Source organism: Ovis canadensis, chromosome 2, assembly GCF_042477335.2.
Source record: "Ovis canadensis isolate MfBH-ARS-UI-01 breed Bighorn chromosome 2, ARS-UI_OviCan_v2, whole genome shotgun sequence".
In the NCBI taxonomy this organism is placed as follows: domain Eukaryota; kingdom Metazoa; phylum Chordata; class Mammalia; order Artiodactyla; family Bovidae; genus Ovis; species Ovis canadensis.
In genome coordinates this window covers 71264387-71292089 of record NC_091246.1, presented here as the reverse complement: position 1 = coordinate 71292089, position 27703 = coordinate 71264387, and the positions used below count along the sequence as shown (strand labels likewise).

Here is a 27703-nt window from a genome sequence, read left to right as displayed (position 1 = left end):
AATGAAGCAACTGACAAACAACTAATCTTAAAAATATACAAGCAACTCCTGCAGCTCAATTCCAGAAAAATAAACGACCCAATCAAAAAATGGGCCAAAGAACTAAATAGACATTTCTCCAAAGAAGACATACAGATGGCTAACAAACACATGAAAAGATGCTCAACATCACTCATTATCAGAGAAATGCAAATTAAGACCACAATGAGGTACCATTTCACACCAGTCAGAAAGGCTGTAATCCAAAAGTCTACAAGCAATAAATGCTGGAGAGGGTGTGGAGAAAAGGGAACCCTCTTACACTGTTGGTGGGAATGCAAACTAGTACAGCCACTATGGAGAACAGTGTGGAGATTCCTTAAAAAACTGGAAATAGAACTGCCATACGACCCAGCAATCCCACCGCTGGGCATACACACTGAGGAAACCAGAATTGAAGGAGACACATGTACCCCAATGTTCACTGCAGCACTATTTATAATAGCCAGGACATGGAAACAACCTAGATGTCCATCAGCAGATGAATGGATAAGAAAGCTGTGGTACATATACACAATGGAGCGTTACTCAGCCATTAAAAAGAATACATTTGAATCAGTTCTAATGAGGTGGATGAAACTGGAGCTGATTATACAGAGTGAAGTAAGCCAGAAAGAAAAACACCAATACAGTATACTAACACATATGTATGGACTTTAGAAAGATGGTAATGATAACCTTGTATGCGAGACAGCAAAAGAGACACAGATGTATAGAACAGACTTTTGGACTCTGTTGGAGAGGGAGAGGGTGGGATGATTTGGGAGAATGGCATTGAAACGTATACTGTCATGTAAGAAACAAATCACCAGTCTATGTTCGATACAGGATACAGGATGCTTGGGGCTGATGCACTGGGATGACCCAGAGAGATAATATGGGGAGGGTGGTGGGAGAGGGGTTCAGGATTGGGAACTCATGTACACCCGTGGTGGATTCATGTCAATGAATGGCAAAACCAGTACAGTATTGTAAAGTAAAAATAAATAAAAAAGAGCAAAAAAAAAAAAAAAAAGAAAGATATGTAATTTAAAATCAGAAAGATCTGGTTCAGGAGCTTAGAAAGAGGTACACTTGGATAAGGTAAACTCAGCAGATCATGAAACCTCAAAAAGATGGTGGTGAAGTTGGTAAAGGAGATTCAAGAGTAGGTTTACCTATTGGAGTAGGTTTATCACATCTGTGAATATCACTTATTTTCTTTCAACTTTGTATTTATTATGGGGTGTGTGTTTGTTGTTTGCTTTGTTTTTCTGTAACTATTTCACGAAGTCCTGGCTCTTCCACTTAATAGCAGTATGATTTGGGCAATTTTCTTTAGCCATAAAGTGGAGGTAATAATGCTACCTAGTACATGGGGTTGTTGTGAAGACTAAATAATATAGTTAAAAAGCATAGAACATGAGGTCCAAGACCAAAATAGCAGCCATTATTCCTATCACCATTACTATTATAAGTACACATAAGCTGCTCTTCATTTGAGCAGCTGCTAAAATTCCACCTTCTCTCAAAATACTTTCAGGTCAGTTTAGTTTAGCAAACATTAGCTGAACACTCAGTGTATGTCAGGCACTGATGCAACCCTGATGAAACCACAGGCAAGAAACTGACCTTGTCCCTGAGTGCCTTGTCTTCCAGTAACGAAGGCAAACCCATAAGCAGATTATTTCAGTTTAAGGTTTGGCTGTCTAGCACAGTTATTACTAGCCATGAGTGACTATTCAGCTCTTAAAATGTGGCTGGTCTGAAATGAGATGTTCTCTACATGTAAAAAACACAGTGGAGTTTGAAGACTTGAAATGGTAAAAGAATGTGAAATAGCTAATAGACAATTTTTAGTATGATATTACCTGTTGAAATGATAACATTCTGGATTGTGGGTGTATTAGTTGCTCAGCCGTGACAGACTGTTTGCAACCCTGTGGACTATAACCCACCAGCCTCCTCTGTCCATGGGATTTCCCAAGCAAGAATACTAGACTGTAGCCCACCAGACTCCTCTGTCCATGGAATTTCCCAGGCAAGAATACTGGGGTGGGTTGCCATTTCCTTATCCAGGGTAATCTTCCCAACCGCAGGGATTGAACCTGGGTCTCCTGCATTGCAGGCAGATTCTATACCATCTAAGCCACCGGGGAAGCCCTGGATATGCTGGGCTAAATAAAATACTTAAAATTAATTTCACTTGTTTCTTTTTAATTTTTAAAAATGGTGCTATTAAATATACATGGCCCCTGTTAGGTTTCTCTTGGCCAGCACTTGGTCTAAGATGATACAGTGGAGATTCAAACGGGATGCAGCGGGGAAGCATGCCATGGAGCCTGGGATTGAAGGAAGGCTGCCTGGAGGAGCAGATGCATCCTGAGCCGAGTCAAAGATGGACAGAGGTTATCCAGGCAATACCAAATCTAAAGGGCATTCCAGATGGAGGTAACAGGAAGGTGTGGAAAGGCTTGTGTTTATGGAGTGCTGGAGGCAGTTGGTTATTCCACAGGATAAAGGATTGTGAGTTGGAAGAAAAAGCTACCAGGGAAGTGAAGTCTAATTTTCCCATCATTTAAGATCCAGTTGTCGTTCTTGTCTTATGCTTGAGGTCTGATTATGTCTCCACTATTGTTAGGAGTTTTGGACTACCAGCAATGGAGAGTTGGAAGGTCATGTCTCTAATAGGGCTGTCCCAGAGGACAGGACTAATAATGTGAAGGTGCTGCTTGGAAGGCAGGATGCCATTTTTCCCTCGGCAGTAGTCTGAAATATGGGAAGGCAGCCTAAGATTGCCATCTCAAGTGTAGGACTGATGAATGAGAATCAGATAGGAAGGTCAGAGCTTTTGATTTGTTCTCATTCATTGGGTTCAAGGAGAGTATACATGGTTGCATTCACGCTCATTTACCTGTCAATGAATTTCAGGAGGATTCCTCCTCCAATAAATTCCCACCAATATGGAATATAATCATTCATCAGAGTATATTAATTTGCAAGCATATTATACCACTCTGTCACAAATCACCCTTAGGTCTTCTGCCATTAGGAACAAATTATTAACATGGATATTCAGTAGGTCGTGGAAGAGGAGTAGCAAAAGACTTTGGAAGCCTAAGTGGGTGGAAAAGCTGGAGAGCTGGAGAGCATGTTCCATCTTACTGTTTTCCCTTGTCCCCAGATACTATCTGGGAAACTTCTGTGCATTGGTTCTTGTTCTGTTTTTGGAACCACTAGGATAATGAATCAAATCTCTCTTTCTCATGACAGCCACTTGGAAAATTTGAAGAGCATTTTATATCTTCCCCTTAATTCTTCTTTTCAATGGATTAAAGCTCTTCATCTCCTTATGCTGTTAATAATAGAACCCTCTGGTTCTCTCCCAGAGGGAGAAAACCAGATTCTCCAGGAAACTGTGTACCTTTGTGTACCTCTCCTAGCTGAGCACAACATTCCAAGCTTCGTCCAAATATCAAAATGTAAAGTGGGCTTATTACCTACCTCCACTTCTTCCAGAGAGTCCTCAGTTGTGGTTGGTTGGCAGTCACTTGAGACTTCAGATCCAGATCAGAACTTGGTTGATAAGAAAAAGCCCTGTTATTCTCACAGATGCACAGACTTGGAAAATAAGCTTATGGTTGCCAGGGAAAAGGAGGCGGGGAAGGGATAGCTGAGGATTTGGGGATGGACATGTACGTACTGCTATGTTTAAAATGGATAAGAGACAAGGACCTACTGTATAGCACATGGAACTCTGCTCAGTGTTATGTGGCAGCCCGGATGGGAGGGGAGTTTGGGGGAGAATTGACAACTTATGTATGCATGGCTGTGTCCCTTCGCTGTTCACCTGAAACTGTCACAACATAGTTTGTTAATCGTCTATACCCTGATACAAAATAAAATGTTTCTTAAAAGAAAAAGCTCTGTTTTTTCTCACTGGGTGTTATTGACTTATTTAACACTTCTGGACCTTTTTTTTTTATTTTTCTTTTTTAAAGAAGATGTGATGACTTCTCTGGTTATAGAAATAAATTTTGGGAAAAGTGGAAAATGTGAACGAGCAAAATGACCATTATTAACAGGTTGATATGTATAAACCAATTGTTTTTAGCATAGAGATGGATATGTATTGTGGATGGCATTTTGCAATAGTGCTGAACTGTCCTCTGTGAACACATTTCATATAACATTTTTATAGTCATATCAAAATTTTATAGACTAGTCAACTAGTCATCTGCTGTTGGACATTTAGGTTGTGATTTTTTTGTCATTATGATTAATGCTTTAATAAACATCCATGAACCTAAATTTAAAAAAAATTTATTGAATTATAGTTGATTTATAGTATTGTTAATTTGTACAGCAAAGTGATTCAGTTATATATATGTCTATATATATATTCTTCAGATTCTTTTCAATTATAGGTTATTATAAGATATTGAATATAGTTCCTTATGTATTTGCTGTATACCCAGTCACATCAAACTCTTTGCCACCCCATGGACTCTAGCACATCAGGCTCCTCTGTCCATGGGATTCTCCAGGTAAGAATATTGGAGTGGGTTGCCATTCCCTTCTCCAGGGGATCTTCTCAACCCAGGGATTGAACCCGGGTCTCCTGCATTGCAGGTGGATTCTTTACCATCTGAGGCTATACAGTAAATCCTTGTTGCTTACCTATTTTATATAAGATAGTATAAATCTGTTCATTTCAAACTCCTAGTGCATCTCTCTGCTGCACTCTTTCCCTTTTGGTAACCATAAGTTTGTTTTCTATGTCTGTGAGTCAAGAACATAAATATATTTACATTTTTTGTTAAGGTGAATTCCTAGAAGTGAAATTACTAGACTAAAAGATAGCATGTTTAAAGTTTAGTTTGTATAAGTGATATTGTCTTCTAGAAATACTGTACTAATGTGGATGTGTTATCAGCAACAGCAAGAATACCAATTTCTCTACACACTTGCACTCATAAAAATTTTAACAGTTTGAAGAACAAAAACAAGTAATATTTTGTTGTTTTAATTTGCATTTTAATAACTAGTGAGAGTGAACTTTTTTTTTCACTTGTCTATTGCCATCTTCTTTTGGAGAATTAACTTTTCATACCAGTTTTCATTTTTCTACTATGGCATTTTTATTTTTTCTTAATGGCTTTATGGCTTGGAGTAGTTATTTTAGTGCAAAGAATATTTATCTCCCCCAATTTTCTCAGTTTACTTGCTTTTTGGCTTTTTATTTCATTATAAGTAGATGAATCATGGATTAAGTCTTCTATCAGATTATTCTTGATTTATTGAAAAATTATGTTTTGTATGTGTATGTGTTATTTAACTGGTGAGCTTACTTACTAAACGTTCATATTCATTTGAAATGTTTTTGAACTTATATTTGAATTTCATATTGTGCAAGTTAGAAATTCAAGGACAATGGTATATAATAGCGGTGATAATGGACATCCTTGTTTGTGACTTTAATAGGAATACCTTAATGTTTAATTATTAAGCATGATACTGGCTTTTTGTTTGAGATATGTATCAAAACAAATATGCATTTGCTAAGTTAATGTCAATTTATTCAGCTATTTTTACAATTTAAAAGAATACTTCTTGAATTTTATCAAATATATTTTAGCATCTGTTTATATGAATGTGGTCTCTCCCTCGTGAGCTCTCTCTCTCTCTCTAGAAACAATTGCAAATTTAGAAAAGAGTTGAGACTATAATATAAATAACTATTTTTCTGGAACCATTTGAGAGTTTGTGGCTGACATAATATTCACAAACTCTAAGTACCTTGTGTATGTTTCCTACAAACCAGAAATATTCTCTTGCATTATCAAAATACAACCACCAAAACTAAACACTGAAACACGACTAACATCTAATATGTAGATTCCATTCAAGCTCTGTCATATGTTCCAACCACATCCCAATAATATCCAGTTCAGAATCACATGCTACCCGTACAAAGAAGTATACACACATTTATAGCAGCATTATTCATAACAGTCCAAAAACGGAAACAACCCCAAATATCTATCAATTGATAAATAGATTAACAAAATGTGTTAGCTCCATATAATGGAATTTTATTCAGCCAAAAGAAAGAATAAAGTGCAATCATATGCTCTACCTCTGAGTGACAATATTATGCTAAATGAAAGAAGCCAGTTATTATATTAATACAAAAGATCCCATATTATGTGATTCCATTTATATGAAAGGCCAAGAACGGGAAAATCCATAGACCAAAAGTAGATTAGTGTTCCTAGGGACTGGGGGATATTGGGAGAGGGAATAGGGGTGACTACTACTGGGTACAAGGCTTCTCTTTTGGGGTGATAAAGGTGTTTTTAAGTGGTGGTGATGGTTGCACATCTCTGTGAACATAGTAAAAAGAATATCAAAGTGTGTACTTTATAAGGGTGAAATGTATGTGTTATGAATTTTATCTTCATGAAGCTGTTATTAAAGAAAATACTTGTATTTGCACTTATCATGTCCCCTTGGTCTCCTCAATATGGAATATGGTTCGGTCTTTTTCTAGGCTTTATTGACCTTGACAGTTTTGAAAATTATGGGCCAGTTCTTTTGTAGTTTATTCTCAATTTTATTGTCTGCTATTTCCCCATGATTACATTCAGCTTATGCATCGGAGCTGGAAATCTCACGGAAGGAATACTGTGTTCTTTGCATTGTATCTTATCAGGTGATACATGATTTTGATTTGTCCCATTACCAGTGATGTTCAATTTGATCAGTTGATTAAGGTATTATCTGTCAGGTTTCTCTCCTATAAATTTATTATTCCTTTCCCTTCTGAATAATTTTATTTTATGGAAAGTTACTTTGGAAGAGTATAAAAATCCATTCATCATCAAAGTTGTATTCATTTATTAGTATGAACCCATGTTTTAACATTTAATTTGCCATGTTATGATTTGTTACTAAAATTACCTTTTTGATGTCAGTTTACCCCAGATTTGACCCATGGATCGTCTCAAATTGGCATCTGTGTCCTTGTAGTATATCCCCTTCATGCTGTGAGTGACTCCAAATGATTCTCTGGTGTAAGAAAATGCTCCAGTTTATTTTGTGTTCTGCTTTCTCCAGCCCTAGAATCAGCCATTTTCCCAAGAAGCTCTGGTTCCTCTTAGAAGAAAATGCTACTTAGAAACCAAGAGTTGATCTCTAAGGAATTCTCTCTGATTTGAAGCGTTTCACTGCTTCACATCCCTCTCAGTGGGCTGAGCTAAAGAATATATGTAGATTCCTATATATGTACACTCTCTTATGTCTGTGTGGTTCTCTATGTTGTTAATATCTGTGTTTATCAATGGCAACCCACTCCAGTACTCTTGCCTGGAAAATTCCATGGACAGAGGAGCCTTGTAGGCTACAGTCCATGGGGTCACAGAGAGTCAGACACAACTGAGTGACTTCACTCACTTACTCACTCATCCATCCATCCATATATTGAAAGCCATGACTTTATAGTCATCAGTCAGTTCAGTTCAGTCGCTCAGTTGTGTCCGACTCTTTGCGACCCCATGAATTGCAGCACGCCAGGCCTCCCTGTCCATCACCAACTCCCAGAGTTCACTCAAACTCATGTCCATCGAGTCGGTGATGCCATCCAGCCATCTCATCCTCTGTCGTCCCCTTCTCCTCCTGCCCCCAATCCCTCCCAGCATCAGAGTCTTTTCCAATGAGTCAGCTCTTCGCATGAGGTGGCCAAAGTATTGGAGTTTCAGCTTTAGCATCATTCCTTCCAATGAACACCCAGGACTGATCTCCTTTAGAATGGACTAGTTGGATCTCCTTGCAGTCCAAGGAACTCTCTCAAGAGTCTTCTCCAACACCACAGTTCAAAAGCATCAATTCTTCAGTGCTCAGCTTTCTTTATAGTCTAACTTTCACATCCATACATGACCACAGGAAAAACCATAGCCTTGACTAGACAGACCTTTGTTGGCAAAGTAATGTCTCTGCTTTTGAATATGCTATCTAGGTTGGTCATAACTTTTCTTCTAAGGAGTAAGCGTCTTTAAATTTCATGGCTGCAACCACCATCTGCAGTGATTTTGGAGCCCCCCAAAATAAAGTCAGCCACTGTTTCCACTGTTTCCCATCTATTTCCCATGAAGTGATGGGACCAGATGCCATGATCTTCGTTTTCTGAATGTTGAGCTTTAAGCCAACTTTTTCACTCTCTTCTTTCACTTTCATCAAGAGGCTTTTTAGTTCTTCTTCACTTTCTGCCATAAGGGTGGTGTCATCTGCATACTGAGGTTATTGATATTTCTCCTGGCAATCTTGATTCCAGCTTGTGCTTCTTTATAGTGATACTTTTACGTCAATACAACTCAGTAGTTTGAGGTTTCTGCCTTTCCACATTTGCATATCCATCCTCTGAGAGTAAGAAATCTGACCTTTATTATCCTTAAGAGTGTTACATATGTGATAAAATTCTTGTGTAAAAACAATCTTCTGTTTAGCACCGCTGCTGCCTCCCCTGTGTTTGCCCTTCTCACAGCACTCAAGATCTAATCTACACCCATTTATTCCTGGCCGCAGATGCTGGCTTTTGGGCTGAATAGGTCAGAAAGGGAAGAGGGGTACGATGAGAAAGAGAAGAAAGTAATTTTTCTTTTTGGCTTATAACTTAGTGAATTATATTAATAGATTTTTACTAATATTGACTCACTCTTGCACTTTCACAATGTGCCTTCCTTTGATTTTTTTTTCCACTCTTAAGATTTCTTAATAATTTGTTTTGCTGATCTGCAAAAGCCATGGCATGCTAAAAATTTTCTTAGGCATTCCTTTAATTTTATTGTTTTTTATTTCTACAGGGGAATACATGGCTTCCTCCTGACTTCTTTGCATTTTCCCAGTACCTTTGATTTTGGAAATACTATAAGAATGATGGCTGCATTTTTTCAGTGTTGGAAATTCCTGGTATGTCTCAGAAGCAAGGAATCACAGGATATCTACTTTTCAGTGGTGAGTATGCCTCTCACAAAAGCCACACCATTATTTATAATACCCTAATTTTTTTCATAGAAACAGGACAGGGAGTCTCAACATTTCCTGAAATTTCAAAAACTCAAAAAAAGCTTTCAAAAAAAAAAAAAAGAATATTCAACTAAATATTCATCTGTTAGCCCAGCACTGGAAAGGACCAGCCCTAAAGAATAACTGATAAGTAAATCAACACCAATACCACTATCATTCATCTCCTTCATACCAGCCTAACCCGAAAGAATTTCTTGGCACCCACAAGAAGGTTAATTGAAAAGATAAATCTACTCTGGGAAGCATTTGTATTTTAAGGAGAGATGGAATTGGGGAAGTGCCATGCTGACATCTATCATTCTACAAATCATAATTATTGTCAGTGACCTGAAACCTGGCTCATGTTATGATGGTTAAATAATGTCCATAGTTTTGCTCTCCAGGAATGCTTTTGTCCCTGACCTGATCATTAGCATGCTTCTTGGGTCTTTCAGGCCTAAAATGTATAAGCTGCTTATATTTATCTGGGTAGCTGGTTAATTTTGGTGGCAGCCACCTTGCAGGTATGATTTTTCTTCCACTGACAGAAAACAAAGCCTGGAATCCTATCTTTTTCTTTCTCTAAAGCATAGTTTTATTTTTTTAATTGGAGTATAATTGCATTGTAATGTTGTTTCTGCTATACAATGAAGTGATTCAGCTATATGTATACATGGATCACCCCCTCTTGGAACTCCCTCCCACCCACCCCTGAATCCTACCCATCTAGTTCATCACAGAGCGTGAAGCTAAGAATCCTGTGCTTTAAAGCACGTATATCTATTTTATACATGGTTTCATTATTTATACTTTCTTCCTCATCTCCCGCTAACCCTCCCCCCGCACCAGTCCTATTTAAAGGAAATATTTATTATGTATGTAGTTGCCATTGTTTAGTTGCTAAGTCGTGTTCGACCCTTTTGTGTCCCCATGGACTAAAGCTCACCAGGCTCCTCTGTCCATGGTATTCTTCAGGCAAGAATACTGCCATGGGTTGCCATTTCCTTCTCTAGGGCATCTTCCTGACACAGGGATAGAATCCCTGTCTCCTGCACTGGCAGATGGGTTCCTTACCACTAAGCCACCAGAAAAGCCCATTATGTATGAAGATTTCTCAGTGAAAATCTATATATGCCCATGTGTCTCTGGGCACATACATATATTTCCACAGTACATGTGCTTAGTTCTGTTTAGTCATTCAGTCGTGTCTGACTCTTTGTGACCCCATGAACTGTAGCACACCAGGCCTCTCTGTCCATCACCAACTCCCAGAGTTAGTAAACTCATGTCCATTGAGTCAGTGATGCAATCTAACCATCTCACCCTCTGCAGTCCCCTTCTCCTCCTGCCCTCAATCTTTCCCAGCATCAGGGTCTTTTCCAATCAGTCAGTTCTTCACATCAGGTGGCCAAAGTATTGGCATTTCAGTTGCAACATCAGTCCTTCCAATGAATATTCAGGACTGATTTCCTTTACGATAGACTGGTTGGATCTCCAAGAGTTTTCTCCAACACCACAGTTCAAAAGCATCATATTTGGCACTCAGCTTACTTTATAGTGTAACTCTCACATCCATACATGACTACTGGAAAAACTATAGCCTTGGCTAGATGGACCTTTGATGGCAGAGTAATGTCTCTGCTTTTTAATATACTGTTTAGGTTGGTCATAACTTTTCTTCCAAGGAGCAAGCGTCTTAATTTTGTAGCTGCAGTCACCTTCTGCAGTGATTTTCAAGCCCCCCCAAACGAAGTCTGTCACCGTTTCCACTGTTTCCTCAACTATATGCCATGAAGTGATGGGACCCAGATGCCATGACCTTAGTTTTCTGAATGTTGAGCTTTAAGCCAACTTTTTCACTCTCCTCTTTCACTTTCATTAAGAGGCCCTTTAGTTCTTCACTTTCTGCCATAAGAGTGGTGTCATCTGAATATCTGACGTTATTGATATTTCTCTTGGAAATCTTGATTCCAGCTTGTGCTTAATCCAGCCCAGTGTTTCTCATGATGTACTTTGCGTATAAGTTAAATCAACACCCTCTTCCAACAACACAAAAGAAGACTCTACACATGGACGTCACCAGATGGTCAATAGTGAAATCAGACTGATTATATTCTTTGCAACCAAAGATAGAGAAGCTCTATACAGTCAGCAAAAACAAGACTGGGAGCTGACTGTGACTCAGATCATGAACTCCTGTTGGCAAAATTCAGACTTAAATTGAAGAAAGTAGGGAAAACCACTAGACCATTCAGGTATGTCCTAAATCAAATCCCTTATGATCATACAGTGGATGTGAGCAATAGATTCAAGGCATTAGATCTGATAGAGTGCCTGATGAACTATGGATGGAGGTTTATGACATTGTACAGGAGACAGGAATCAAGACCATCCCCCCCAAAAATGCAAAAAAAGCAAAATGGCTGTCTCAGGAGGCCTTACAAATAGCTGAGAAAAGAATAGAAGTTAAAAGCAAAGGAGAAAAGGAAAGATATACCCATTTGAATGCAGAGTTCCAAAGAATAGCAAGGAGACATAAGAAAGCCTTCCTCAGTGATCAATGCAAAGAAATAGAAGAAAAGAACAGAATGGGAAAGACCAGAGATCTCTTCAAGAAAATTAGAGATACCAAGGGAACATTTCATGCAAAGATGGGCTCAATAAAGAACAGAAATGGTATGGACCTAACAGAAGCAGAAGATGTTAAGAAGAGATGGCAAGAATACACATAAGAACTATACAAAAAAGATCTTTACAACTCATATAATCACAATGGTATGATCACTCCTCTAGAGCCAGACATCCTGGTATGTGAAGTCAAGTGGGCCTTAGGAAGCATTACTATGAAAAAAGCTAGTGGAGGTGATGAAATTCCAGTTGAACTATTCAAATCATAAAAGATGATGCTGTGAAAGTGCTGCACTCAATATGCCAGCAAATTTGGAAAACTCAGCAGTGGCTACAGGACTGGAAAAGGTCAGTTTTCATTTCTAATCCCAAAGAAAGGCAATGCCAAAGAATCTTCAAACTACCACACAATTGCACTCATCTCACATGCTAGTAAATTAATGCCCAAAATTCTCCAAGCCAGGCTTCAACAGTACGTGAACTGTGAACTTCCAGATGTTCAAGCTGGTTTTAGAAAGGCAGAGGAACCAGAGATCAAATTGCCAACAGCTGTCGGATTATCGAAAAAGCAAGAGAGTTTCAGAAAAACATCTATTTCTGCTTTACTGATGATGCCAAAGCCTTTGACTGTGTGGATCACCACAAACTCTGAAAAACTGTTAAAGATATGGGAATACCAGACCACTTGACCTGCCTCTTGAGAAATCTGATGCAGGTCAAGAAGCAACAGTTAGAACTGGACATGAAACAACAGACTGGTTCCAAATAGGGAAAGGAGTACGTCAAGGCTATATATTGTTACCCTGCTTATTTAACTTATATGCAGAATACATTATGAGAAATGCTGGGCTGGTTGAAGCACAAGCTGGAATCAAGGTTGCCAGGAGCTTGTGGTGAAAACATTAATTAATTTGGTCATACAACAAATATTCATAGAGAGTCTTCCATGTGCTAGACACTTTCCTAAGCGCTGGAGGAGAATCAGTTGGCAAAGACAAACATGGGTTTTGCTGGTTTAAGAACAAGATTTAGTTTTCTAGAAACAAAAGCCCTGGTTTTTAATATTTGCCAATTTCAATCTCTCCATGTTCTATATTACCTGGCACACAAGAACTCAAGCATGGCAATCATTATCCTTATCTTTATGTCCTGATCATAATTATCATCGGTATTATGTATGATAGTGCTTTAACAACATACTGAGAAGAAACTGTCATCTCTGGGTGGCACGGGAGGTTGCCCAAGATACATATTTATGAGTAAGTGAGTGTGTATGTATAAAGGTAAAGAAAAGCAGAGAAGGGTCTGCAAGGATACACACTGGATTTGGTATGGTTACCTCAAAAAGATGTGATTGAGAAGTTAACAAAATGGGACTTTTTCTTTACTAAAAATCTGTACAGTTTGAATTTTGAATCATGAGTATGAATTAATTTTATAATTTTTAAATAAATTTGCACTGTCCAAGTTGCACACGCAGAGCTGTCTCATATGATGTCAGTCCAACGGTGACCAAACACATAGTAGATAGACAAACAGCAGCTACCAGAATATATGACTCATTGTAGACAGAATCATTATTAAATAGTTATTGTTTTCCTGATGAAAGTGACTTCAGCTGTTGATAGAAGATGAAATAGAATCAAGACACTTGGTAAGTATTCCAATTGCTGCAAAACAAACCACTCCTGTGGCTTAATGATAGTGTTTATTTTGCTCACAGATTTGCAGTTTGGGTGGGGCAGAGTCAGGGTGTGATAGGGACATTTTGTCTCTTTTCTACTGGACATCAGGTGGGGTGACTGGAAGGCTGAAGGCAGAATCATCTGAAGGGCACTCAGGTGTCTGGTAGCTGATGCTGTTGTCTGGGATATGGCTGGGAAACCTCCATGTGGCCCTTCCATATGGCTGCTCATCTTTCCCACAATATGGTGGCCAGGTTCCAAAGGTGAGTGTCCCAAGAGAGAGTTGGGTGGAAGCTGTGTCAATTTTTTTAACTTAACCTCCAAAGTCACAGAGATCACTTTCTTCACATTCTGTTCATCAAGGGAAAAAAGGAAAAATGAACTCTATCTCTTCATGGGCAAGTAGCAAGTTCTACAAGAGCACATGGGACTGAAAATACTAATGTAGCCATTTTTGGAAAATACAGCCTGGCCCAGTAAGTCGTCTCTTCACTGACGTGATCTGTACTACACAGCCGCAGAGCAAAGATGGAAAACAGCCCAGAGCTGCTTGGCTGCCCAGCTGAATGTGAGTATTGCAACTTTACCTTCACTCTGAAAACCATGTTCATGTATTGTGAGAGCTGTGAATTCTTACGTAAGGAACCAAAAGAATTTCAGTATTGTAGAAGGCAATGGCAACCCACTCCAGCACTCTTGCCTGGAAAATCCCATGGATGGAGGGGCCTGGTAGGCTGCAGTCCATGGAGTCACTAGGAGTTTGGACACGACTGAGCGACTTCGCTTTCACTTTTCACTTTCATACATTGGAGAATGAAATGGCAACCCACTCCAGTGTTCTTGCCGGGAGAATCCCAGGGACGGGGGAGCCTGGTGGGCTGCCGGCTATGGGGTCGCACAGAGTTGGACACAACTGAAGCGACTTAGCAGCAGTAGCAGTATTATTCATGCTTAGCACATCCATGGTTTTAAAATCAGCTTTCCTAAGTAGTGTCAAATTTATCATAGCCTAAAAGGCAGATTGACACATTATAGGGACAGGTAAAGTCTATTTTTATTGATTGGACTCAGGAAACTGGTGTATTATTTTTGCCTCTGAGCTTACTTCTCAAATACAACAAAAGAGCACAGAAAAGAGGTTCATGAAAATGTATGGTTTGCAACACAATTTCAGATATTCTCCTTAAATGCACATCGGTGTTCTTATAACCTACCAGCCACACTTTATTCAAGGCTATGTTAAGTTTAATGTGTGAAAAGTCAGATGCATTTATCATTTTTTATTAAGGTTCATTAAGGATTCACTTGTATCCCTAGTGTCCTTGCTTCCCACTGTGGCATGCACGCAAGAAAACATATTAACAGTGGACTAATCACCAGGTATGTATAGATTACCCATAGAGTAACACTTAGAGAATTGTCGGAAAACAACCAATTATTGGAGCCTACTAGGTTCACATTTCCCTTTATTTTACGATATGAATTATTAGCCGCAAATCAGCAGTAAATTAGATCTGTAGGGATTTTAATTTTTAGGAACTCTATTACTATTAATTTTTATTTCTTTGAACATAACCAAGTTCTTCTCTCATTTAAGAAGATGTAGTCATCATGAAACCAAAGTCTTATAAACTAAGCTGTTTTGGTGATTGACATGTGAAAAATAAAAGAAAAACAGACTTTCACACTGCCTTTTAAAGTGTGAAAAAAACAGTCTTTATTCACGGTTGGATAAATTAGTCAAAGTGAATTTTAACAAAGTTTTGCCCCCAAATATTTTCTTGTTTAGACTGAAGACAGCCATGAAACATTTCTTTTAAGCTCAGTCAACATTTCATTCTTTAGGAATTTGCTAGAGACTTAAAACTTTTTCCAGTCCTTTTTCTCCCATCACTACAATGCCAAAGGAGCAAACAAAGCAAACTTGGTGCCTATATCTTTCCTGAAACTGACATCATAAATAGAATTCAGATATTGTGACCCCTGAATACTTATGTCTATTGATGTGTCCTTGTAATGAACATTTACTGATATGCCCGACTCAGACGATTATTGAAACCATCAGTTAAGTCAGTAAACCTGATTGTCTTCAGTTCACCTAGGGGAGCCTTTGTAAAATACTGATTCTTGGACCCACTCTCCCAAAATGCTGGCTCACAGGCCATGAATGAAGCCAAGAAATCCATACTCTTCAAAAGTTCCTCTTATAATTCTGGGTGTTGGCCCAGGGTGGGATTGACTGAATGGGAACATTTGCTAACTTTTGAAGTAACTTTTGTAAGGTAAGATGTTATACCTTGATAGAGTTTTTATAGCTCAAAACAAAGTGATATTATGCTTGAATTTCTATCCTTATTACATTTTACAATAGGAATCCAGGCTTACCCTAAACTTTTATATATTTATAGTAGAAGCTACAGCTTTATAAGCAAAATGAGGAAAGAAATTCTGGTTCATAAATCTCATCATTATTTTCCTCTTCAGCTTTGTGTTGGGGCTGAAATGTGTTATATATAACCATTACTTTCATTATTTGGTAAACTTTTTCTTCTAGGTCCTTCAGGCCCCTCTAGCTGAAACTCTTGAAATAAAGGAACACCTATTAACAATTAATTCTGGTTAGAGGATATGGATGGGGCTTGCCTCATAAAAGTGGAATTTTTTTGTGTGTGCAGCCACATAGGGTACAAAAATATCTATAGATAGAGGAAACAGAAGAAACAGGCACAGATGCTTGAAGCTGCCTGGCACACTTCAGAATGGTGAGTAGCTCAGTGTAGCCTGGATATAAGATAAATGGGAGATATCAGCAGCAGGGGTGGGGGCAAATAATTCAATCTTGGTTCTATTTCCCATTGTCTGGAGTGGTTTTTTGAGGAAATACGTTAAGATGGGTTCTGAGCGTGCTTCTGGCCCTGAGGTTGATTCAGTTCAGTTCAGTCGCTCAGTCGTGTCCAGTTCTTTGCGACTCCATGAATCACAGCACACCAGGCCTCCCTGTCCATCACCAACTCCCAGAGTTCACTCAGACTCACGTCCATCAAGTCAGTGATGCCATCCAGCCATCTCATCCTCTGTCGTCCCTTTCTCCTCCTGCCCCCAATCCCTCCCAGCATCAGAGTCTTTTCCAATGAGTCAACTCTTAGCATGAGGTGGCCAAAGTACTGGCGTTTCAGCTTTCGCATCATTCCTTCCAAAGAAATCCCAGGGTTGATCTCCTTCAGAATGGACTGGTTGAATCTCCTTGCAGTCCAAGGGACGTTCAAGAGTCTTCTCCAACACCACAGTTCAAAAGCATCAATTCTTCGGTGCTCAGCTTTCTTCACAGTCCAACTCTCACATCCATACGTGACCACTGGAAAAACCATAGCCTTGACTAGATGGACCTTTGTGGCAAAGTAATGTCTCTGCTTTTGAATATGCTATCTAGGTTGGTCATAACTTTTCTTCTAAGGAGTAAGCGTCTTTAAATTTCATGGCTGCAGTCGCCATCTGCAGTGATTTTGGAGCCCCCCAAAATAAAGTCTGACACTGTTTCCACTCTTTCTGCATCTATTTCCTATGAAGTGATGGGACCAGATGCCATGAGCTTTGTTTTCTGAATGTTGAGCTTTAAGCCAACTTTTTCACTCTCCTCTTTTGTGTTATCGGCATATCTGTGGTTATTGATATTTCTCCCGGCAATCTTGGTTCCAGTTTGTGCTTCTTCCAGCCCAGTGTTTCTCATGATGTACTCTGCATATAAGTTAAATAAGCAGGATGACAATATACAGCCTTGACGTACTCCTTTTCCTATTTGGAACCAGTCTGTTGTTCCATGTCCAGTTCTAACTGTTGCTTCCTGACCTAGGTATAGGTTTCTCAAGAGGCAGGTCAGGTGGTCTGGTATTCCCATCTCTTTCAAAATTTTCCACAGTTTATTGTGATCCACACAGTCAAAGGCTTTGGCATAGTCAATAAAGCAGCAATAGACTTTTTTCTGGAACTCTCTTGCTTTTTCCATGATCCAGTGGATGTTGGCAATTTGATCTCTGGTTCCCCTGCCTTTTCTAAAACCAGCTTAAACATCAGGAAGTTCATGGTTCACATATTGCTGAAGCCTGGCTTGGAGAATTTTTAGTATTACTTTACTAGCATGTGAGATGAGTGCAATTGTGTGGTAGTTTGAGCATTCTTTGGCATTGCCTTTCTTTGGGATTAGAATGAAAACTGACCTTTTCCAGTCCTGTGGCCACTGCTGAGTTTTCAAAAAATGCTGGCATATTGAGCGCAGCACTTTCACAACATCATCTTTCAGGATTTGAAATAGCTCAACTGGAATTCCATCACCTCCACTAGCTTTGTTCGTACTGATGCTTTCTAAGGCCCACTTGACTTCACATTCCAAGATGTCTGTCTTTAGGTGAGTGATCACACCATCATGATTATCTTGGTCGTGAAGCTCTTTTTTGTACAGTTCTTCTGTGTATTCGTGCCACATCTTCTTAATATCTTTTGCTTCCGTTAGGTCCATACCATTTCTGTCCTTTATCGAGGCCATCTTTGCATGAAATGTTCCCTTGGTATCTCTAATTTTCTTGAAGAGACCTCTGGTCTTTCCCATTCTGTTCTTTTCTTCTATTTCTTTGCATTGATCTCTGAGGAAGGCTTTCTTATCTCTTCTTGCTCTTCTTTGGAACTCTGCATTCAAATGGGTATATGTTTCCTTTTCTCCTTTGCTTTTCGCCTCTCTTTTCACAGCTATTTGTAAGGCCTCCTGAGACAGCCATTTTGCTTTTTTGCATTTCTTTTCCATGGGGATGGTCTTGATCCCTGTCTCCTGTACAATATCATGAACTTCCGTCCATAGTTCATCAGGCACTCTATCTATCAGATCTAGGCCCTTAAATCTATTTCTCACTTCCGCTGTATAATCATAAGGGATTTGATTTAGGTTATACCTGAATGGTCTAGTGGTTTTCCCTACTTTCTTCAAGTCTGAATTTGGCAATAAGGAGTTCATGATCTGAGCCACAGTCAGCTCCTGGTCTCGTTTTTGTTGACTGTATAGAGCTTCTCCATCTTTGGCTGCAAAGAATAGAATCAGTCTGATTTCGGTGTTGACCATCTGGTGATGTCCATGTGTAGAGTCTTCTCTTGTGTTGTTGGAAGAGGTGTTTGCTATGACCAGTGCATTTTCTTGGCAAAACTCTATTAGTCTTTGCCCTGCTTCATTCCCCATTCCAAGGCCAAATTTGCCTGTTACTCCAGGTGTTTCTTGACTTCCTACTTTTGCATTCCAGTCCCCAGAATGAAAAGGACATCTTTTTGGGGTGTTAGTTCTACAAGGTCTTGTAGGTCTTCATAGAACCGTTCAGCTTCAGTTTCTTCAGTGTTACTGGTTGGGGCATAGACTTGGATAACTGTGATATTGAATGGTGTGCCTTGGAAATGAACAGAGATCATTCTGTTGTTTTTGAGATTGCATCCAAGTACTGCATTTTGGACTCTTTTGTTGACCATGATGGCTACTCCATTTCTTCTAAGGGATTCCTCCCTGCAGTAGTAGATATAATGGTCATCTGAGTTAAATTCACCCATTCCAGGCCATTTTAGTTCGCTGATTCCTAGAATGTTGACGTTCACCCTTTGCCATCTCTTGTTTGACCACTTCCAATTTGCCTTGATTCATGGACCTGACATTCCAGGTTCCTATGGAATATTGCTCTTTACAGCATCGGACTTTGCTTCTATCACCAGTCACATCCACAACTGGGTATTGTTTTTGCTTTGGCTCCATCCCTTCATTCTTTCTGGAGTTATTTCTCCACTGATCTCCAGTAGCATATTGGGCACCTACTGACCTGGGGAGTTCCTCTTTCAGTATCCTATCATTTTGCCTTTTCATACTGTTCATGGGGTTCTCAAGGCAAGAATGTTTAAGTGTTTTGCCATTCCGTTCTCCAGTGGACCACATTCTGTCGGACCTCTCCACCATGACCCGCCCATCTTGGGTGGCCCCATGGGCTTTGCTTAGTTTCATTGAGTTAGACAAGGCTGCAGAATATCAGGGTATTTTCTATTCTTAGTCTCCATGATGTAACATTTGGGCATGTGTTCTTTTTTTTGCCTGTTTATCCTTTTATAAAATATTTTTAATTGGAGGATAATTCCTTTCCAATTTTGTGTTGGTTTCTGCCATATATCTCTGCCACCCCCTCCCCAACCCCCACTGTATTGCTGTATTCTTGATCTTAGTGTTTTTCTTCCACCGTTCAGTTCAGTTGCTCAGTTGTGTCTGACTTTGTGACCCCATGGACTGCAGCATGCCAGGCCTCCCTGTCCATCACCAACTTCCAGTGTTAGTAAACTCATGTCCATTGAGTCAGTGATGCCATCCAACCAACCATCTCATCCTCTGTTGTCCCCTTCTCCTCCTGCCTTCAATCTTTCCCAGCATCAGGGTCTTTTCAAATGAGTCAGTTTTTTGCATCAGGTGGCCAAGTATCGGAGTTTCAGCTGCAACATCAGTCCTTCCAGCAAATATTCAGGATTGATTTCCTTTAGGATTGACTGGTTGCATCTCCTTGCAGTCCAAGGGACTCTCAAGACTCTTCTCCAACATCACTGTTGAAAAGCCTCAATTCTGTGGCACTCAGCTTACTTTATAGTATAACTCTCACATCCATACATGACTACTAGAAAAACCATAGCCTCGACTAGACAGACCTTTGTTGGCAAAGTAATGTCTCTGCTTTTTAATATACTGTCTAGGTTGGTCATAGCTTTCATTCCAAGGAGCAAGTGTCTTTTAATTTCATGGCTATGGTCACCATCTGCAGTGATTTTGGAGCCCCCAGAAATAAAGTCTGTCACTGTGTCCACTGTTTCCCCATCTATATGCCATGAAGTGATGGCAACCATATGCCAAGACCTTAGTTTTCTGAATGTTGAGCTTTATGCCAACTTTTCCCACTCTCCTCTGTCACTTTCATCAAGAGGCTCTTTAGTTCTTTGCTTTCTGCCGTAAGGATGGTGTAATCTGCATCTGAGATTATTGATATTTCTTCTGGCAATCTTGATTCCAGCTTGTGCTTCTTCCAGCCCAGTGTTTCTCATGATGTGCTCTGCATATAAGTTAAATCAGCAGGGTGACAATATACAGCCTTGACGTACTCCTTTTCCTATTTGGAACCAGTCTGTTGTTCCATGTCCAGTTCTAACTGTTGCTTCCTGACCTGCATACCGATTTCTCAAGAGACAGGTCAGGTGGTCCCTTGTTCCCATCTCTTTAACAATTTTCCAGAGTTTGTGGTGATCCACACAGTCAAAGGCTTTGGCATAGTCAATAAAGCAGAAGTATTTGTTTTTCTTCCACACCTCCTCCTAATTTGGTATATACATTCAATGTCTTTGTCCTGGTTTTAATTCTCCCTGTGGTATCTCATATTGTAGAGTGAGATCCTTGAGGGGTTCATGAGGTGCTGATCCTTTGAGAAAGGTGTTTTCCTTTGACTGCCTGTCTAGCTCTGTTGATGGGCATCGTGGGTGGGCTTGGCTGGACCATTATAATGAAGCAGTGAGAACTAGATGACTACAACCCAGTGTTCCACTTCTGAATTTCTGAATCAGCGATCAAGTCAAAAGGTGACTAATGAACAGTTAATCTGATGTTTTGCATTTATGGATCTCCATTTAAAAGGTGATGGTGCACAGACATTTTTTTCCTCCAGAAGTCAAAGAGTTAACACAGAAATTAGATCTAGTTCAGTTTTTACCAAGAAAGTTTACACTGATGGTCAAAGCACCTGTTTTATTATACATGTAAATATTAATTAGTCTATTAATCTTTCAATTTATCAGTTTTCAGAAACAAATCCAAATAGTTTACATGCTTCAAGGAAATTTTAAAATGCATGTTTACTTCTTCAAAACTGTAATTACTGTGAAAACTCTTTTTGTTGTTTCCACTATTTTGTAGTTATATCTAGCAGTCACATTTGGACAAAATATATAGGCTCCTCATTAATACTACTTGAATATGTTATATTTAATTACATATGTTGTCTGTTACTTCCAAGACTTTCTTGGGGCCACATTTTAGCACTCTAAAAATGAGCTGTGTACCTTGTAATCTATGGACAGTTCATGGAACACTTTCCCTCCCACCCCCCACAAACCAAACACTGTTATTAAATTTATGCTGCTGCTTGGCTATTTTGGAATCAAGAAAGTGTGGGAAGTGCCTGCATGGAGGATGCAAGACTTTGATTCTGACAAAAGGAAAGAATGAGAACATGATAAATAAGGCAGAAGAATTGCTCTGACTGAAGATTTCAAAACTATACCTCCCTCTTCCTCTAATTTGAACATGGTTCCATGTATGTCTGACACCCAGAAGTTGGTGATGACTTTTTCTGCAGTGCCTAAAGGAGCAACAAAAGATGGATCAGGTGCCTTACTATCACTTTATTTCCAATATTTTAAAATCAGTGTAGTAAGCTAACGATGTCAGTTCTTACTGATGTTAGAGGGGGCATTTTCACCTAGAGATTAAGTATAAAACCTTGGAATGGTAAAATATTTTTAAATTTTTTTTTAATTTTAAAAAATGTTTACTTTATTTTGCTTTACAATACTGTATTGGTTTTGCCATACATTGACATGAATCAGCCACAGCTGTACATGAGTTCCCAATCCTGAACCCCCTTCCCACCTCCCACCCCATATCATCTCTCTGGATCATCCCCGTGCACCAGCCCCAAGCATCCTGTATCCTGTATCAAACATAGACTGGCAATTTGTTTCTTACCTGATAGTATACATGTTTCAATGCCATTCTCCCAAATCATCCCGCCCTCTCCCTCTCCCACAGAGTCTAAAAGTCCATTTTATATTGGAGCTATAGTTAATTAACAATGCCTTAGTTTCAGGTGTACAGTCAGCAATACGTGTATCTGCTTGTTTTCAAATTCTTTTCCCATTTAGGATTTTACAGACTGTTGAGCAGAGTTCCCTGTGCTATAGAGTAGATCCTTGTTGGTTTTCTATTTTATATATAGCAGTGTGTATATGCTCTAATACTGTTTCCTCCATATCTGCTGCCACTATCCAGACTTCCTGCCTCCTTCGAGTATCTCACTATCCTGCAGAGAATGTTCTGCCTCTCCTTCCTCCAATATTCTCCCTTCCAATAAGATCACCAATTTTATTTTTTAAAAAGGTATAATATTAAAAAAAGTTTTAATTTTTATTTCAATATTGTTATTTATAATGTTTGTTTCAGGTATACAGAAAAGTGATTCAGTTATATATATGTATATGTACACATATTCCTTTTTAGATTTTTTCCATTATAGGTTATTACAAGATATTGAATATAGTTCTCTGTGCCATGCAGTTTATCTACTTTGTGCTTGTTTATTTTACATATAAATGTGTATATATTTTAATCCCAAACTCCCAATTTATCCCTCTGCCCTACCTTTTCTTTTTGCTAACCATGAATTTGTTTTCAAAATCTGTGAGTCTGTTTCTGTTTTATAAATAAGTTCATTTGTATCATTTATTTAGAGTCTGTGTGTAAGCAATATCATACGATATTTGTCTCTTACTTCACTTAGTATGATAATCTGTAGGTCCATCTACGTTGCTGCAAATTGCATTACTTCGTCTTTTTATGGCCAAGTAATAGTATGTTGTATATGTGCACCACATCTTCTCTCTCCATTCGTCTGTTGATGCACATGTAGACTGCTTCCGTGTCTTGGCTGTTGTAAATAGTGCTGCAATGAACACTTGGGGCATGTATCATTTCAAATTATGGTTTTCTTCACCTATATGCCCCAGAATGGCATCGTTGGGTCATATGGTAGTTCTACCACTATTTTTTTCTTTAAACTTAAAAAAATTTTTCTGATGATGGCCATTCTGATTAGTGTGAGGTGATATCTCATTGTAGTTTTGATTTGCATTCTCTAATAATTAGTGATGTTGAGCATCTTTTCAAGTGCCTCTTAGCCAGCTGTATGGCATCTTTGGGGAAATGTCTATTTAGGTCTTCTGCTCATTTTTTGGTTGGGCTTTTTGATATTGAGCTGCAAAAGCTGTTTGTATATTTTTGACATTAATCCCTTGGTCACGTCATTTGCAAATATTTTCTCCATTCTGTATATTTTCTTGTTTTGTTTTATTTTTTTTTTATTTTTATGATTTCCTTTGCTGTGCAAAATCTTACAAGCTTAGTTAGGTCCTGTTTGTTTTTGTTTTGATTCCATTACTCTAGGAGACAGATCCAAGGGATATTGCTGCAACTTATATCAGAGTGTTCTGCCTATGTTTTCCTCAAAGAGTTTCATAGTATCAGGTCTTACATTTAGGTTTTTAATCTGTTTTATTTTTGTGTATGGTGTTAAAGAGTGTTCTCATTTCTGGGAATTTTAAAGATTGTCCAGTCCTGTCAAATCCTCTAAGAACCTTCTTCCAACTTTGGGTCCAGAGTTTTGCTTGATAATCCCTTAGCCTGATGCTTATAGTAAGTTCTTACACACTTCCTATCCCATTACTTTTGACCTCAGAATAGTAATCTTTAAGCCAAGTTAAATTTTCTAGTTGCCATGGACAGGTAAGTTGCTTAATGTGCAGCAAAATATAGGAGATATTTGGGAGTCAGACAGACTGCAGTTCAAGTCTCGCTTCTGCCATGTCTTAGATGTGCAACTGGTCCTTAGTCAACATCTATAACCTTTATTCATTTATTCAAGTCATCCAAGAAATCATTAGTGTAAATGAAGCTTGTACATACAGAATGTGCCAGCACTAGCCTGGACACGGAGTGTACATTGTGAAACACAACCGATATGTTTCCTGCTCTCCAAGAGCTTAGTTTCTAAAGATACATAAGAATGAGTTGCCAGTGAGCATCCAAGTTCTCTGATTGGGATAGCCTAGGCTTGGAAATGAGGCCCACTGTGTAGGCAAAACTTTTGGAGAAATTACACCAAGAAGGAAATGGCAACCCAATCCAGTACTCTTGCCTGGAAAATGCCATGGATGGAGGAGCCTGGTGCAGGCTACAGTCCATGGGGTCACAAAGAGTCGGACGCGACTGAGCAACTTCACTTTCACTTTCATATATGAAGAATGACTGGGGGTAGTCTGATGGTTAGGAATAATTATGAGTACCTTGACACTCCTAGGTTGTTCGGTTATAGCGTGAAACAGAGACAAAGAGTGTAACACACCAAGAGCGCATCTGACAGGTCAGTACTGAGTCAGAAAGCATATACAGATTAGGTACCATCGTAGACAACGGAGATGCGAAAATGAGTAGGATACTGTCTTTGTCCTCTTGGGTCTCAGTGGCCCGAGGTCCACCTCTAGCTGTGTAGGCGGCCTCTATTACTGCTCTCCTCCCCACTGTATTGTGCTTGCCTGTTCCCATGTCTTGAGACCACCAGTATCGTGAAGTCAGGAATGCTTCCATCGTAGATACTGTGGTATATTTAATGCTGAGCAGTGCCTAGTGGACCTTTATATTCATCTTACCCCCATAGCAGATGGGGTCGGTTCCCTGTTACATCATTTCTCCCTTACCTTTTCAGCTTACACCTGCCCAACTTTTAACTCCTCTCCCTGGAAGCTTATATTTGCCTGAAGCTTTTCTCTGATTAGATCCACTCAGTTTGCATACGAGTGCAGGAGAATTTAAGCACCACCCTCCATCCATGGGATTTTCCAGTACTCTTGCTTGGAAAATCCCATGGATGGAGGAGCCTGGAAGGCTGCAGTCTATGGGGTCGTGAAGAGTTGGACACGACTGAACGACTTCACTTTCACTTTTCACTTTCATGCATTGGAGAAGGAAATGGCAATTCACTCCAGTGTTCTTGCCTGGAGAATCCCAGGGACGGGGAAGCCTGGTGGGCTGCCGTCTATGGGGTCGCACAGAGTCGGACACGACTGAAGTGACTTAGGCAGCAGCAGCAGCAGCGGCTCTCAGTGGCATGGGGTATATAGTTGGTATAGAAAACCTCAGCTTCCAGCACCTGGGATGACTCTGAGGCATGTCTTCTACACTGGCTCCATTTTCTCCTTAGAGGATTTAGATCCGGTTACCCCAGAGCAATAACTCAATGGATAATTTACACTCCTTTCTTTATCTTTGGAGACGGAAATGGCAACCCACTCCAGAAATCTTGCCTGGAGAATTCCTTGGACAGAGGAGCCTGGCAGGCTGCATGGGGTTGCAAAGAGTCAGGCATGACTGAGCAACTGTCACTCACTCACTTCTCATCTTTCTTTTTCCACTTCCTTACCAGCGATCCCAGGGATTTCCATAGCTCCCAAAGAAACTACTTACATTTGAATCCGCCCAGTCTGCATCTCTTCGAGAGAGATAAGCTTCATCTAAATTTCATCTGATTGATGATTGTCATTTATAACTTTATTGTTACTTCTGTCTCGGGTATTCCTTTGGAAAAGGTGTATGGATTCATTATATATTCTAATGTATTATCTATAGATTAAAAGATTAAGTAAACCATCTATCTGTGGATACTTTTTAAGTTGATCTGTCTTTATACTTAGGAATGTCTCTTAATAGTAAACATCCCTGGTGACCTGGATGGTAAAGAATCTGTCTGCAATGCAGGAGACCTGTGTTCGATCCCTGGGTTGGGGAGATCCCCTGGAGAAGGGAATGGCTACCCACTCCAGTGTTCTTGCCTGGAGAATTCCATGGATGAAAGAACCTGGCAGGCTACAGTCCATGGGGTTGCAAAGAGTCAGACACAACTGACCAACTATCACTCATTCCCTCAAGGTCTCTCTGGCTGCCAAGTTTTTCTCCTGTATTTAGGGAATTCTGCCTAAAAAGAGCCCATCTAGCATGATAGGAATGGAAAATGTTAGATACTTTTGTGGCCACAAGTGGGCACATGACCTGGGCATTGACCATCAGATGTATCCATCTCTACTCTCTCTAAATTGGAAGCAAATGTCATAGAGAAGTAGGAAGAGCCTAGAGCTGATTCTGTTGAGAGATGGGAACAGAGACAACAATTCGAATGGTACCTTCCAATATCCAGTGTTGGTGGTGGCACATGGCAGGACCCAAGACCTCAAACATGCCTGCACCCACACAATGTCACTTGAAGATTTGCGAGCATTGCTCCTTCCCTTGCAGTTTCTGAGCCTGGCTCTCCAGTCCTCCCAGAGATCCTTTGATCTCTCCAATATCTTTCATAGCAAAATTCTTTCTTGCCAACATGTCAAGGTTGGTTTCTATAGCTTGTAACTAAGAATGGTGTCTGTCAGGATAGAACCAGGAAAATAGTCTTCTGCATCTTTCAGGCAGATGGGATTTAATACAGATAATTGGTTAAAAGGGTAATGGAAAATTGGCAAGAAATGGAGAAACAAAGGAAGCTGCTATCTCCACCAGGGTTGGAGGGGCAGGGGAGGAAGGGAGCCCATTGTCTGACAGGAGCTAGAACCACACAGGGGTGCCTGGAGAGGGGACCAGCGGGATCCAGGATCTGGAAACTCATAGAAAGGAAGGGTGAGAAGGAGAGAAAGAAAGATCTGATCTTCCTTTTTTTTTCTCTCTCTCTCCAACTTTATACCGTACCTATTATTAACTATAAGTAACTACCAGAAGCTAGAGGGCAAGGGAGCCTGTAGTACACAGCAGAATAGAGGAAGAGTCAGAAATAGTTCTGAAAGCCAACAGGCAGCTGACATGCCCGTGTCCTAGAAGTCCAAATACTTCAATTAAAAAAAAATTTTTTTTATTAAGAGTATAATTGCTTTGCCATGCTGTGTTAGTTTATGCTGTACAGAGAGGAGAATCAGCTATATGATGTATAGATATATCCCCTCCCTCCTGAATCTCCCTCCCACCCCCATCACATCCATCTAGGTCGCCATGGAGCAATAAGCTGGCCTCCCTGTTCTATGCAGCAGCTTCCCACCAGCTAGCTATTTTGCACATGGTAGTGTATATATGTTACCCACTCCAGGGTTCTTGCCTGGAGAATCCCAGAGACGGGGGAGCCTGGTGGGCTGCTGTCTGTGGGGTCGCACAGAGTCGGACATGACTGAAGCGATTTAGCAGCAGCAGCAGCAGCAGTAATGTATATATGTTAATCCTAATCTCCCAGTTCATCCTCCCTCCCCTTCCCCCCCACCCTCTGTCCAAATCTCCGTTCTCAAGTCTGCATCGCTCTTCCTGCCCTGGAAATAGGTTCACCCGTACCATTTTTCTAGATTCCACATGTATGCATTAATAGACAATATTTGTTTTTCTTTTTCTGACTTCCCTCACCTTA

At 39.8% G+C, this 27703-nt stretch overlaps 1 long non-coding RNA gene across 3 annotated transcripts in view; it reads left to right on the top strand.

Moving 5' to 3' along the window:
• LOC138433573 (uncharacterized) overlaps nucleotides 1-27703 on the top strand; it is a 315433-nt gene that overhangs the window by 267551 nt on the left and 20179 nt on the right. For all 3 annotated transcript variants that reach the window (XR_011254360.1, XR_011254362.1, XR_011254361.1), the window contains 5 exons: nucleotides 8880-9030; nucleotides 13503-13657; nucleotides 13758-13962; nucleotides 14712-14774; nucleotides 15949-16156. This is a non-coding gene — a long non-coding RNA (uncharacterized lncRNA). The remainder of the gene's footprint in view (nucleotides 1-8879; nucleotides 9031-13502; nucleotides 13658-13757; nucleotides 13963-14711; nucleotides 14775-15948; nucleotides 16157-27703) is intronic.